The sequence below is a fragment of the Pelecanus crispus genome, chromosome 4 (assembly GCF_030463565.1).
Source record: "Pelecanus crispus isolate bPelCri1 chromosome 4, bPelCri1.pri, whole genome shotgun sequence".
In the NCBI taxonomy this organism is placed as follows: domain Eukaryota; kingdom Metazoa; phylum Chordata; class Aves; order Pelecaniformes; family Pelecanidae; genus Pelecanus; species Pelecanus crispus.
In genome coordinates this window covers 77452711-77466365 of record NC_134646.1, presented here as the reverse complement: position 1 = coordinate 77466365, position 13655 = coordinate 77452711, and the positions used below count along the sequence as shown (strand labels likewise).

Genomic DNA, 13655 nt, shown 5'->3' with positions numbered 1-13655 from the left:
TCTCCAGCTTCAGAAAGCAAATAACGTTTTTAAGGTTTTAACATATGCAAAAAACATATTTCAAAGATGAAGAGTGTAATTTTTTTTTTTTAATTAGAATTTTGCTTTTGATTCAACAAGGCCAAGTGTAAGGTCCTGCACCTGAGTTGGGGCAATCACAAACATGGATGCAGGCTGGGTGATGAGTGGATTGAGAGCAGCCCAGCAGAGGACTCAGGGGTATTCAATTCAATCATATAATACCCTGAGTTAGAAGGGACCCAAGAGGATAATCAAGTCCAACTCCAATGAATTCAGCTTCAAACTTCAGAAGTGTTCAATTAAGAAAAAACCAAACGCTTTCTTTAGCTTAGAGACACAGTTAACATACTTGGTGCATGAAAAACTGAATATGAGCCATCAGTGTGTGCTGGCAGCCCAGAAAGCCAACCCCATCCTGGGCTGCATGCAAAGCAGCGTGGCCAGCCGGTCGAGGGAGGGGATTCTGCCCCTCTGCTCTGCTCTGGTGAGACCCCACCTGCAGTGCTGCGTCCAGCTCTGGGGCCCTCAGCACAAGAAGGACAGGGACCTGTTGGAGCGGGTCCAGAGGAGGCCACAAAAATGATCCGAGAGACAGAACACCTCTCCTACGAGGACAGGCTGAGAGAATTGGGGTTGTTCAGCCTGGAGAAGAGAAGGCTCCAGGGAGACCTTAAGTACTGAAAGGCTGCAATAAAGGGGGCTTATAGGAAAGATGGGGAGGGACTCTATCAGGGAGTGTAGTGACAGAACAAGGGGCAGTGGTTTTAAACTGAAAGAGGGTAGATTGAGATTAGATATTAGGAAGAAGTTATTTACTGTGAGGGTGCTGAGGCACTGGAACAGGTTGCCCAGAGAAGTTGTGGATGCCCCATCCCTGGAAGTGTTCAAGGCCAGGTTGGATGAGGCTTTGAGCAACCTGGTCTAGTGGAAGGTGTCACTGCCCATGGCAGGGGGGGTTGGAACTAGATGATCTTGAAGGTCCCTTCCAACCCAAACCATTCTAGGATTCTATGATTTTAGCATGCCTCCCTGTGACAAGAGATTCCCCCAGATGGGCTCCTGGCAGCATTTTACCCTCTACCAGCTTATTACTCATTGTTTCCCACAGGCCATTTTTACCCTCTTTCCACACTCTACAGTAAGCTCCTTCAGCCTGTAGGTTCGAACCACTCTAACATGTACTCATTTACAGTAAGGGCAAAGCTTTGTTTTCATTGACACTTGAATCTCAACTCATCTCAATGATGCTTTCAGTTGTTAAATTGAGCTGGAAGAAATATGGAGATACGTCTGGTTGAAACACAGCATTTTTGATAACATTCACCATGTATTTTATATTGCTACAGAAATTGAGACAGACAAGTGATAACAACACAACACTGAAATATGCTTCAGCTTTCTCTAAGGGCTCTGATTCCTCAGCAACATTAACTTATTCTGATAGATAATGAGGTTCAGATTCATAGGTGTCTGCCTCTCACCAACTATATGGAGGAGTAAGCTATGCATGAAGCAGCCCACTAAAGGCTACATTTTAAAGCCTAATGTTAGAGCAAACTGAAACTGCTGAGAGCTGACTTGAAAATGCTGGACTGCCAATTCTGGTAATTCAAGAGCTGCTTCCCAAGCAGGCAAATAGCAGGAAGAGTGAACAGCCAGTATAATATGCTACCAGTCAACGCAGTGCCAATCACCCCTACCAGTGAGCCAGAAACAGTCATGTTTCACAAATATTATAAATTCCCCATTTTACTATTCTGTGGTACCGTGCAAGGGGTAAGAGACAGGCAAGTCTATGGTTTGCTTCAGGTCAGTGCCCTGACAGGGGGAAATTCCTTCCTACTGTACTTCAGCAGATCAAATTGCACATTGCTGAGACATGATCTGCAGTTCAAGGAATAATTTTGATAAAACCATACTGGGAACTCACTTGTGGGATTCCAAGATGTTGTTACTGTACGCAGAGAAATAATTCTCAGTGTACTTAAACAGCAAAGAAGTACTACGATCCTGAAAACACTTTCACAATGTGAAGTACTTTATAGGTAAACCCTGAACCTATGCTTAAGTCCTGACAAAATCTCTGAGTTGGAAACAAAGGAGGGTTTTTTTATTCTTTAAACAAAACCAGTGACATTCTGTAATATGTAATATTAAACCTAATTCCATTTAAATGGCTGAGAAATTGTTTTAAACGAGTTTAATCAGGTCAAGTAACAAGATATTAATCAATGTGACAATAGCAATGATCAAGGCAAATTAATTTAGAGAATGACTGCAAATGTATGAGTGATTAATTAAAAAACATACACAAAGTACCATTACTTCTTATGAAATTCAATACCATCTGATGTTGGGAGCAGCATAGAAAAGGACACTTTATTGTAACCCTAATATAAAAAAACTTCAATGAATTATTTGTGTTGCAGGGGAAAACCTCATATGAACCAGCACTGCATATTACTCAAGATTCACAGATGCAAATATATTTTTCTTAAGAAAAAAAGTACTTTCCCTCTATTACCATCAATCAAGTTCAGCAAACCAAAGTATGACATCCTACCTACCCTTTTTTTCATTTACAGAAAACTTACATAGCTTTCCATCATGCATCTCTGCACACTTAAGTTGTTAATTTTAACAGTTTATTCTGTTGGACAGGTATTAACCACACAATAAATGCAACATACTGTATTAATAGATGTTACATTCTTATAATGTTCTACCACTGACATGCAAGCACCAAAGCAAAACAAGGGAAGTAATTTTTATAATAGGCTACCATAACTGGAAAAAAGTGTTATATCGCACTAATGTGAAAATGAAAAGTGAAGCTTTGAAAACCATTACCTTGATTCTTACTCATGGATATATGCTACTCAGCATCATGCTATACAGTCAACTCACAGCATTTGAAAACCAAGTTGCAAGATCTTCAGAAGTTCTGAAAAGTTTATTTACAGTAAAGTGTGATTTTTATCATCAAATAGTACTAAGGCAGAACAGTATAAGGCAACATTCAGAGTTGAGTTCTTTACTAAGGAAGCATCAACGGTTCTGAAGACTGAAGTTCTCTGCACATCCATGGGAACACCACAATGCACCATACTCAACTTACCTTGACTGATACTGCCAGTTTTGTTAAGATAGAAACAGTTAATGATGTCCACTATAAAGCATTACATCCTTTAGACAGAGTCCTTTTGTTCTGCCTAAATCTGTTCACATACTATAGTAAACTTGGAGCTCTTTTATAAAAGCTGAAAATATAGAGAAAGATATAAAACGTAGCTCTTCAGATATAGTTAAGATCCAACAGAATATAACCTCTCTAAAAGAATCACAGTTTGTAAGACTTCTTGGTCTTTCAGAAAAATCACACTAATTTAAAGACATTTCTCTCTAGTTAATAAAATGAAATAAAATTTCAAAACACCACCTGTTGATCAAGCAGACACTATCAGTAAATCATCTGAAAATAAGCAACCTGGGAACAATGAATTAATTTTGAAACCAGATGAAAAGGCAGACGGTCCAGGGATTTTAGAATTCTTTGTCCCTAGAAAATACTAAAATCTGATAGAGGGACTATGCCTCTAAACTTTATGGAGATAAAAATAGGGAATAATCTGGAAACCTTAATAATACATGGAAAAACAGGGACAAAATAGGAAAAAAAATCATGCAGAGACTGGGAGGCTGGTTAACGATGTTCTGTGGTCACAAGTTCTTTTTCAAAAGCATCACTTGAAAAGTCAGAAAGAGCACATTTCTTAGAAAAAGTCTCAGAATTGTGTGCTTCTTGTTGCAGATATCACAAGGGTATTGCACAATGTAGCTACTACCGTACTTCCACATGTACAACCTTCCATTACAGCCATTTTGGCCCCAGGGCTGGCTATTGGTTCTCCACCTTCCTCAAACTCCACCATACCTTAGGCTAAAACTGATTTTTCCTCCTACCATGCAATATTTGATTAGCAAGTACCTACATTCTGAACCCTTACTAAAATGCTGCTCCTTCTCGTATGGCACACTCATGACAAATTCTTAAAAGGAAAAACCAAAAAGCTACAAAACCAAAGTACTACAAAATAATGTAAGTCCTAATTAGCAAAGCCATTTTTTACATGACATTTGACGATGATCTGACCTATTCTGCAGAACTTTGAAAATTAGAATTTATAAAAATAGCTACATGAAAAAAAATAAAACCACCTCCATCTTTTCTTTAAGGTCTAGCAACAGATTGTTTTAGTAACAGCAATCTGTTTGACAAATGAAAAGAAGAAATTACCAGGCATCAGAAGGTATTAAGAGTCACAAGGTGGTGAGTCACTATAACAAGCCAAGCAAATTGACCAAGGAACTATTGGAGTCTGCATCTCTTGCATTCCTACAGGTGAAACATTCAGAGAAGCTACTTTTTGAACAGAACAGCTCCTCAGGTCTGCCTATACTACAAGAAACAAATTGAAAAGCCCACACATCTGCAGAGAAACAGGGAATATATTATCATCTCCAGGGATAAAACAACAAACAAGGAGATTATCCGTGATATTGTTCATCAATCATTATTATCAGAAAACCTTTCCTAATAAGACAGTCTGGAAAGAATTTGCCTAGAAAGTTTGTGGAATGTCCATTACTGGAGGTTTGTAAGAACAAATCAGATAAATATTTGTGAAAAGGGATTTAGGTACAGCTGATCCATCACACAGAAGACTGCAGTCAATGACCTTTCAAGTGAACTCTCACCCCTATTTTTTTTTTCCCCCTCCAAGTCACTGAATTTTGACTGTTACTAAACTCAGTTTTCCGTTTGGTAAATCCTTAAACTCCACATTTTTCTCTAGTGACAGTACAGTAGGGAACTGTGAAGATATTCAAAGTAGACAGAAGTATTATTTCTGACATAATACATTGACTGTCAACTCTCTCTCTGTAAGCGCTCTTCAAAAAACTGCACTTTTTAAATTTAGCTTTCTTGCAAGCAAGCATGTAATACCTGACTTTTCAGCAGACTCAGCTAACTTATCAAGATGAGTCTGATAATCAGTGATGATATTTTTCCACATAATGACGTTTGATACATTTTACTATTACTCACAATAAGAAATTCTAACAATGGGTGAATCAAAATACATCCTTTGCACTTAACTGCCACTTTTTACTTGGTGGAGATGTAAGTGAATCTTTATTACTATGGTCTTTCCACTTACAATTCTTCCAAGTTGACAGCGAGTGTTTACTTTTCATACAGAAATCCTCCTGCCACCTGAGCATGGTGTATTCTGGACTTGAGGCTACTTTGTTTTAAAGTGTTTTTCTTGGGTGTGACTTGGAGAAATATCAAAGCATTCGTGCAAGTACAAAGTGTACCACAAAAGTAGCTTTTACGTCTAAAAATTATTGAAAAATTTGGTGTAGAGTTGCATACAGTGTGAACTGGGCAAGCTATGTTTTCTGAATTGTTTTTCTTAATAAATCAAATCACAAACCCCTCCAAGTTAGAGAGCTAGACTTAACTGAATTGGTCTTTGCAGTATCTGGTTCTTCTCCCTTCAAGTCTTGCTCAAAGTATAGCCATACTTTCAGCAAACACAACCAGGAATGCCTTTTTAGGTGAACTATGTTCTACAACAGGAACTTAGAGACAGATTCATACTTTTGAAATAATTTACAGATAAAAACCACTCTTTTGCTTGGTTCCTCAGTAGTTCCTCTCATCTTCAAGACTTTTTACATGAAGCAGATTATATTAATCCAAAAATCAGCAAAGCTACGAGCTGCCTTCAAATAGTTCATTTACTAATGAAGGACTACCAGATTCATGAGGTATGAAAGCTGAGCATCTAAAAAAAGACATGGCTACTTCATACCACCTGAAATTTTGAAATATTTCTCATGTTACAGTAAGCTCTGTATGCTTATTTTATATAAAGGAAACAAAGCCTTTAATGTACGTTCTTATTTAAGGGAAAGCATCAACACACTCTTAAATGAGATGTAGTTGATTTATGAAGTGTTTTCAAAAATATACCCTTTGAGCTAAGGAAAGGCATATATCTACTAAAGGTTCATTTTAAAGGGATTTGACAATAAAAACTAATTAATACAATAAATAATAATGTAATATATTTAACATACACAAAAATGAGAATGAAATCAGGAAGGTACCATTTTGATTACCTGACAAGAGCGAAACTGGTTGACTAGCAACGTACATCTCTGTGGGTCTTTTCTTCCATCCAAACTGTCCAGTTCAGCTGCTACTTGATTTAGTTCCTCATCGGCGTAGTAGAACTGAGCAAGGAGCTGCGGGTCGGTTCTCTGCATTGAGGACAGAGACATAACATATTACATTATTTTTGCAAATAAAAAAACCCACTGTAGATAATTGTATAGAATCATAGAATCGTTTAGGTTGGAAAAGACCTTTAAGATCATCCAGTCCAACCATTAACCTACACAACCAAGTCTACTCTAAACCAATCAAGGGTAGACTAGACTATACTGTATGTATTACAATTTTTTTTTTTTTTTTAACACTTAAGCCAGCTAAGTAGCATGATGGCACAGGAAAGAATGATCTTAAGATATCTACACACACTTAAATTTTTTCTACCTTGAAGAAAGAAAAAATTTCTCATGTAACAAACTTGGGGCATTACTCAGCTACCATTATCTCCAAAACCATTCTGGCATTCTCACTACTTGTGGCATAATTATGTGGTAGAGCAAACAACTGAATCACAAGTTTTGTTTACTAAACAAAAGTACACTTCAGTTCTAGGCAAAACACGATAAAGCTGCTTTCCAAGTTAAAACAAACAAAGGCCCAAAATCCATCAAGCAATGTGATAATCTATGAAGCAGTGTGGTAACCCCTGCAACGTGATGCAGTGTTATCTGGTCAGAATCCTCACTTTGAGGACCACAAGAAGCAAGTCACAGAAGGGAAAGGTACTGAATCTGCCAGATACGTCACCAGGGCCAAATAGATGTAAAGACTTCACAAAGCAAATAACATCACTAAAGGAGGCATTACAGAGAGAAAGCTACACCACAAGTCTTCCAAGTGGCAAAGAACAGAATTATCACAACGGATTTTTGGCCACATTAAAACAAAACAGCAATTATAATAGAAAGAACAGAAAACTAAAGGAATGCATCATCAAAAAGATTGAGAAATATCAACAAGTTTACTCTATAAAAGGGATTTTTTTTTTTTTTTTAATATTAACAACTGGAAATTCTGATCCCTATGAAAGCTTTCATCAAAATACTGGAAAAATAACAGAGATCAGTGTGTGTGGAGGGAGGAGATAAGAATTTTGACTGTTAAGAGATACAAATGGGGAAGAACTTCCAGGTAAAGAAAACCGTTGGGTAACAAGAAAACTTTGTTTTTATAAACTAAACAAAAATAGCAAAAGCATAGAAATTACCGAAATGCAACACATTTTAAATGACAACTAATGAAGATGTACAAGATTAAGTACATCAGAGCAAAACATGTACCAATAGAAACAAGTGTAATGCAGTGAAGAAATTAGTCAACAGCAAAAGAGAACATCACTTTAAAAGACAACATCACCAAATGCAACAAATGGCAAAGGACAAACCCACTGAGGGTGTAATGAGGAAGCATATGTTACAAACCGTAACAATTTCTATCTGAAACACAAAACATTTCCCCTATTGCAAAAGGATAAAATACCCAAGTTCTTAAGGGATGGGCACATGGACGCAGTGGGATCAGAAATGCTGCCATTAGCTAGCCACAGGTTTAAAGCACTAATAGAGATGATAAAAGTATACTAGAGAGCTGAATCTTCTGCTTCACATGCACCCAGTCCTGCAGCACAGGTCCAGAAAACACAAATTGTTTGTGATCACGTAAAAAGATTAGTAGCAAACCTCTGCCAACAGCAACACAGGTTCAGAATTGGTGAGAGTACAATAAATGCTCATCAGGAATACTTGGAAAAAAAAACAAAAGCAGTTATTTTTGCTTCATACTTCCAAAAAAAAAAAATTTTCAACAGAAGGTATCACAACATATTGTTAAACTCCCTATTTTAGTCTCCACAACATATATGTCCTGCAGAAAAATCCTTTCACGCCGTCAGAGTACAACAGCATTAAAACCTCCACAGCTGTTTAGCCCCTGAAAAGAAACAACGGAGTATTAACACATTTTGAAGAGAACAGTATACATCCTCCACGCTTGACAGGATCAAGAAGTTAACTACTGCAAGTATTTTATTGCCGTAAGACCTAAAGAAAAAGATTTAGTCTTACAAATGGTGCTAAATACTGCCTCAGTGTTACATGCAGGATCGGTTTTCAGTCAGCAATTTGATGAGACAAGTCCTCCCTGACAACAAATGCACCGACTTGTTCCTATATGCCTTACTCGTGCATGAATATACTGAATTTAAGGCTACCTTTAACATTGCTGTGAGCCATCACACTGCCCAGTAGCTTCCTACATCACTACTTCACACCACCCAAATTCCGAGGAAAGTCAGAAATTAAACATCTTTTCAGGCAGTTGAAATGTAGTAATGAAAGTGTTAGTGGTTTTTTTTCTTCTTTAAACAGCCCCTGTCTACAAAATAAAGAGCCTTTCCAATCATAAGCTACTTCCTCTTAGTCCTTTCAGTGTTGTCTTTTATTAAGCAGTTTCAGTACCCTAAATCTAAGCTGTCAAAAATTTACAGTCTTGAATAACGTCTTCACTTATAGCCTTGATATAAAGGTGCCCAGGGAGAAGGATAAAGCTTGCAATATATGGTCAGGAAAACAAACAAAATTGAAAATGAATGATAATAAGAGGGAGAGCCTATAATTGAACTACTAAATTTAATTTTGTTTAGTTCTAAGTTTCTGTATTTATAAAGTAAGGCTTAGTAAAGCATTTCTTTCAGCATTTCCCACACCCAATTATTTTTATTGTTTCCGATCTTTATTTTTTCCTTCAGCATTTATCTACATACATTAAAACTTTCTAGACAAAGCTGTTAACCACAGATGCAGGAGTTCACGTGTGGAATTGTGGCAAAGCATGACTGCTGATTTATAAGCATCTAAACTGCACTGCAGAAGCAAAAGACCATTTATTAAGACTAGTCTCAAACAAGTAAGGCTGAGATACTTAGCTCCCATGTGGCTGATCTTTTAAATTGGAGGAACAAAAGTTTTAATTGAGTTCTCTCTACCATGTTATGTTTGGTGTGGATTAGTAGCGTGATCTTTGATTAATTGTGTCAATCATATGTGGTCCCTAGCAAGCCAAAGCTGCATGAAACTGAATCTCTTTGCAGGGGGCCATTTAAAGCAAATAACCACAACTTTCTAAATTCAATTTGTTCCAGTTGGTAGCAGAAAATAAGAGACAGTGCCGTGCTCACTGCCAATTTTTACTTTCAGTTTATGCAAAATATGATTCAAGTAATTCCATCTACTGCCTGCCATCCACAAGGTCAGTACAAAACAGTCCACGTGAAAAAGTTGTATTAACTATTGAACTGGTTGCACTCAGGTTTTGCTCATGAAGTCCTACCAATGAATAGTGACTGAGATTAGGTTAGTTCAGTTTGTTGCATAACAAATTCGAATTTGATTTTTCAGTCAGGATTTGTATGGACTATATGAGAATGTTAAAAGGAAAACATCTTAAATTAAGAGACGTGTTAGCTACAGGTTACTAGATAAGTAACAGGTCTATAAGATTACGTATGGAATGTTAGCAGATGAAAAGATGCTCTTCTTGCATCTTGTAAACAAGCTTGTCTATCAAAACCAGAAGCTGTCACTAAAAAGAAGTGTCAACTAACTGGGAAAGGAAGAAATTCTAGCACAGGCTTCTCAACACAGGACAGAAGTAAACAGCTAGACCGAAAACTGATACTACAACAAGCCAGGGTGCTGAGAGATCAAACCATACAGTAATTCTGGAATTTAAGAATTGCCTTGAAAATCACCTTTCCAGAAATAAGGGCCCTTCTCAGGGAGGATTTCCTCCTTTTGAAACGAAATTGCAAGTGTCTTTTGCATGATTTTTAACAGCAGCTTTCGAGTATCAATACTGCTTCTTTTGAGTAGCACAAAATACACGTCATCTTATGAATATAACTGACAGCAGCCCATAATTTGAACGCTAACGGGAATGTTTCCCCCAGGTTTCCGTGATCCTTTGTAGGAAAGTAAAGATATTGTTCAGATTTTTTCTTCTACTGACATCACAACAGGAACAGAGCCCAAACACCGCCACAAAAAGAGACAGAAGACGTCATCATCCCAAATGAGCCAAAGAATAGACTGAAGCAAGGGAACCATGCAGATGAGCAAGATCCCAGCTACTGATATAATTATCTTCTGATGCCTGTCAGTTATCCCCTGGAAAATAATATTCATCATTTTTGAATTGCTGATCTAAAGGCTACAGAACAACAGCTAAACCCCAACCCTGCTTAAAATAAAATCCATGGACTCGAGATGAAAGGCTCCAGATCTCCCTTGTTCACTGGCACTTTTCCAGCACCACGCATTTATCTCTCTCCCACACGCTCAGAAACCCTGACTCGATCCCTATGGAAAGAAGCTATATGGAAAAGCATTAATTATATACATTTTGCTGATGGTAAATCCAGATTGCTTTTTGACAAGGGAACAAAGTAAACCTACATCCATCGGGGTAACTCTTCAAGTCGTACTTGGTAACGGTAAAAGGTGCATTTTACACAAGTATATGTATTTTATTACACATTGCAGCAACTGCATTCACAATCACAGGACAATTACTGGGCTATAGTCCACGTGCGATACTTTTAACTGCTGTAGGTGCAACACGACACTACCCTTCGTTAGCCAGGAAAGTTAATGAACATCGACTGCCTGCTCAACAATTTCTATTCTGCTACAACTGACACTACAACTCTAATGGCCAAAGTGAAAAGCTTTAGAGAAGGGCCACGGCATTCACATCAGCGGAACTGTCTTTCACCTACGTAGCTTCCTTTATTCCCCTATGGTAAGGGAAAAGGTGGTATAAATGTCTCTATTACTGAGGATCCAGTTCTCAGCATAAATCTGTTGTCTACTACATTTTTGGGGAAAGGAAAGCAGCAGACTGTCACATGCCCAGACAAAGAGGATGAACCTCAAAATTTCCACTCCCTGAAATAAACGCTGCCATTATCAGACAGTGCCAAATACGAACAACTACTGCATAGCACAGAAATCAGAAAAGGGACTTCACAAGTGAAAACACATTCCCTTTGAGGTGAGAATTTGGAAAAGCTAGAGGTTAAGAACTCGCTCCTACTCTGCAGCGTACAGAAAACACCACCTAACATTTTGGAAAACAACTCATACGTGGGATGACAACATGTTCTGTACACCACAAAGCAGAATTAGGTCCTAAGCATTTTAAATACAGCCAGTGATGAGGCAACATAGGTTTTTTTAAAGCTTACAACTGATGTTGCATGTAACTAGTTCTAAGCTAACTAAACTTAACCAAGACTTACATATCATTCTCAGAAGGAAAAAAGTGTTTTGTTCAGAAGTAGTAGAATTTAGGCACAAAGACTTGCAGTGACAGAAACTTATCCAATTGAAAACTGACTACACCAGTCGTATTTGCACTAGTAGGCTTAACTGGCAGATGCCTAGTTCCAAAGACTTAAGGTATTTCTTCAGAAAAGGACACCAGCGAGTTGTTACATCAGTTCATTTTTCACCTCCCATGGCAGCAAATGTACTCACATCCTTCCTTTGTACAGGTCTTTTGAATATTTCATTGACTTCCAAACACTAATAAGTAACAATAAGAAACAATCATTCTTTAACAGGCAGGTGAGCCAAAATTTCTCACAGTTAAATTCAAATGTCGTAAGTTTTACTAGCAAAAATATTTCTTCATATTAACTGAAAGAACTTTACTACTCCAAGTACACTTGTTTTGGGGGCTTTTTTGTTTGGATTTGTTTTTTTTGTTTGTTTTTTTTTTTTTTGAATCTACTGACTACCCGAAGTGCTATCAGTTAAGGAAAAAGGGAAGAAATTCCCTCAGCATTCATATTTTGTAGAATGTATTCTTCAACTGGTGTTGCACATGCAGAAAAAGAAAAGGAACTCCAGGATGAATACAAGGATTGGTAATTGGTCATGAGGATTCATAAAAAAACAAGCACTGTGAGAAAAGCTACAGCCTGGTTAAAGCTTTGCCAGCTGCTCTGTGTTTATCTACAGAATATCATTACAGAAGAAAGACAGGTGAACAGGTTGTTAACACAATAAAATGCTAGCAGCACCTTAAGCAAAAAAACCAGCAACATAATGATTTATTAGACAAAAGTCAGGTGGATGAATTTTTGCAATACTAGCACGCTCTTCCCAAACACATTTAAGTGCTTTGTTTCCCCTGCAGAATGGTATAAAACCAACCCCCTAAAAAGGCAAATGTGACAGTCCTTACACTGAACTAGAGTAGCAAATACTTGAGACTGCCACGCAGGCGGTTTTCACTCATGATGGATTAAGTCACCCTACAGAGTTCCTATTTTTGAGTGTTCATAATACTAATCAAGAAAAGCATGTGCTCAAATCCATATTTTCTGGGGGAAGTGCATAAGCATATGCTGAACACATACTACTTAAGCTTCTGGACATGTACTCTGCTGAATAGGAGTGGTCTGCTGCTGAACCACAGCTTCGATTTCTAGGAAAGAAGAGAGACTTCATGAAGACAAGGGGGGGTTGCTGTGGGGAAGTCAACGCGCTGAGCAGGCGTGAGAAACGATGGAGCAGCCACTTCTTCCACGTGAAAAGTGGCTAACCTGCAATACTACCTCCTCCCCCAGCCTATGGCAAGCTATTTTTAATTAGTAAGAAATTAAGTCTTACCCAAATCAAGGCTGTTTTGCCCATGATGGTAACTGGCAAGTGATCTCCCTGTCTTTATCTTGATCCATGAGCTTTTTCAATCTATTTTCTCCCCCTGGCCTGTTGAGGAGGGGAGTGAGAGAGTGGCTGGGTGGGTACCCAGCAGCCAGCCAAGGTCAACCCACCCCACCAAACTTGTAAAACACTTACCAAAAGCCACCTCCTGCAGCTAATCTCCCAGAGTTTGACCTTAAGATAATCACATTTCATTCTCAGCTGCTGCAAGAACATGAAGTCTAAAGCACAAATATTTACTTAGAAACTGCAAATTCAGCTTGTCAGGATACATATTGAAATGGACAAATCCCTCTTTAAATGCATTTATGCAGTTTGCTTCAGATTTGTCTAGATTTTCATATTTAAACTCAAACATGAAACTAAGTATTTTTTTCAAACAAAATAGATTCTGCAATGTTTTTAGCGGTTTGTTACCTATTAAGAGGAAAATAGCCAATTTGGCTCCCTGGGCTTGTTGATTGATTACATTCAATTCCAGATCTACAGCTCCCCCTACACAGAGGAATTGTGTGGCATTTGGAAGCAGCACCTAACTAGTTTTCCTCCAATAAGGCAAACCTTCCATCTTACTATGCTGCTCGTCTTCACAACTTTCTGCATTAGAGGACTTTTTAACCCACTATAGTTATGTCAGAACATGTTTTATAGATGTGTCTAAT

At 37.9% G+C, this 13655-nt stretch overlaps 1 protein-coding gene across 5 annotated transcripts in view; it reads right to left on the bottom strand.

Moving 5' to 3' along the window:
* The window catches only part of ZFYVE28 (zinc finger FYVE-type containing 28), an 81800-nt gene extending 75452 nt beyond the window's left edge, over positions 1–6348 (bottom strand). For all 5 annotated transcript variants that reach the window (XM_075709104.1, XM_075709105.1, XM_075709106.1 and 2 more), the window contains exon 1: positions 6214–6348. The gene's annotated coding sequence lies outside the window, so the exon portion shown is untranslated. The remainder of the gene's footprint in view (positions 1–6213) is intronic.
* Positions 6349–13655: the final 7307 nt, after the last annotated feature.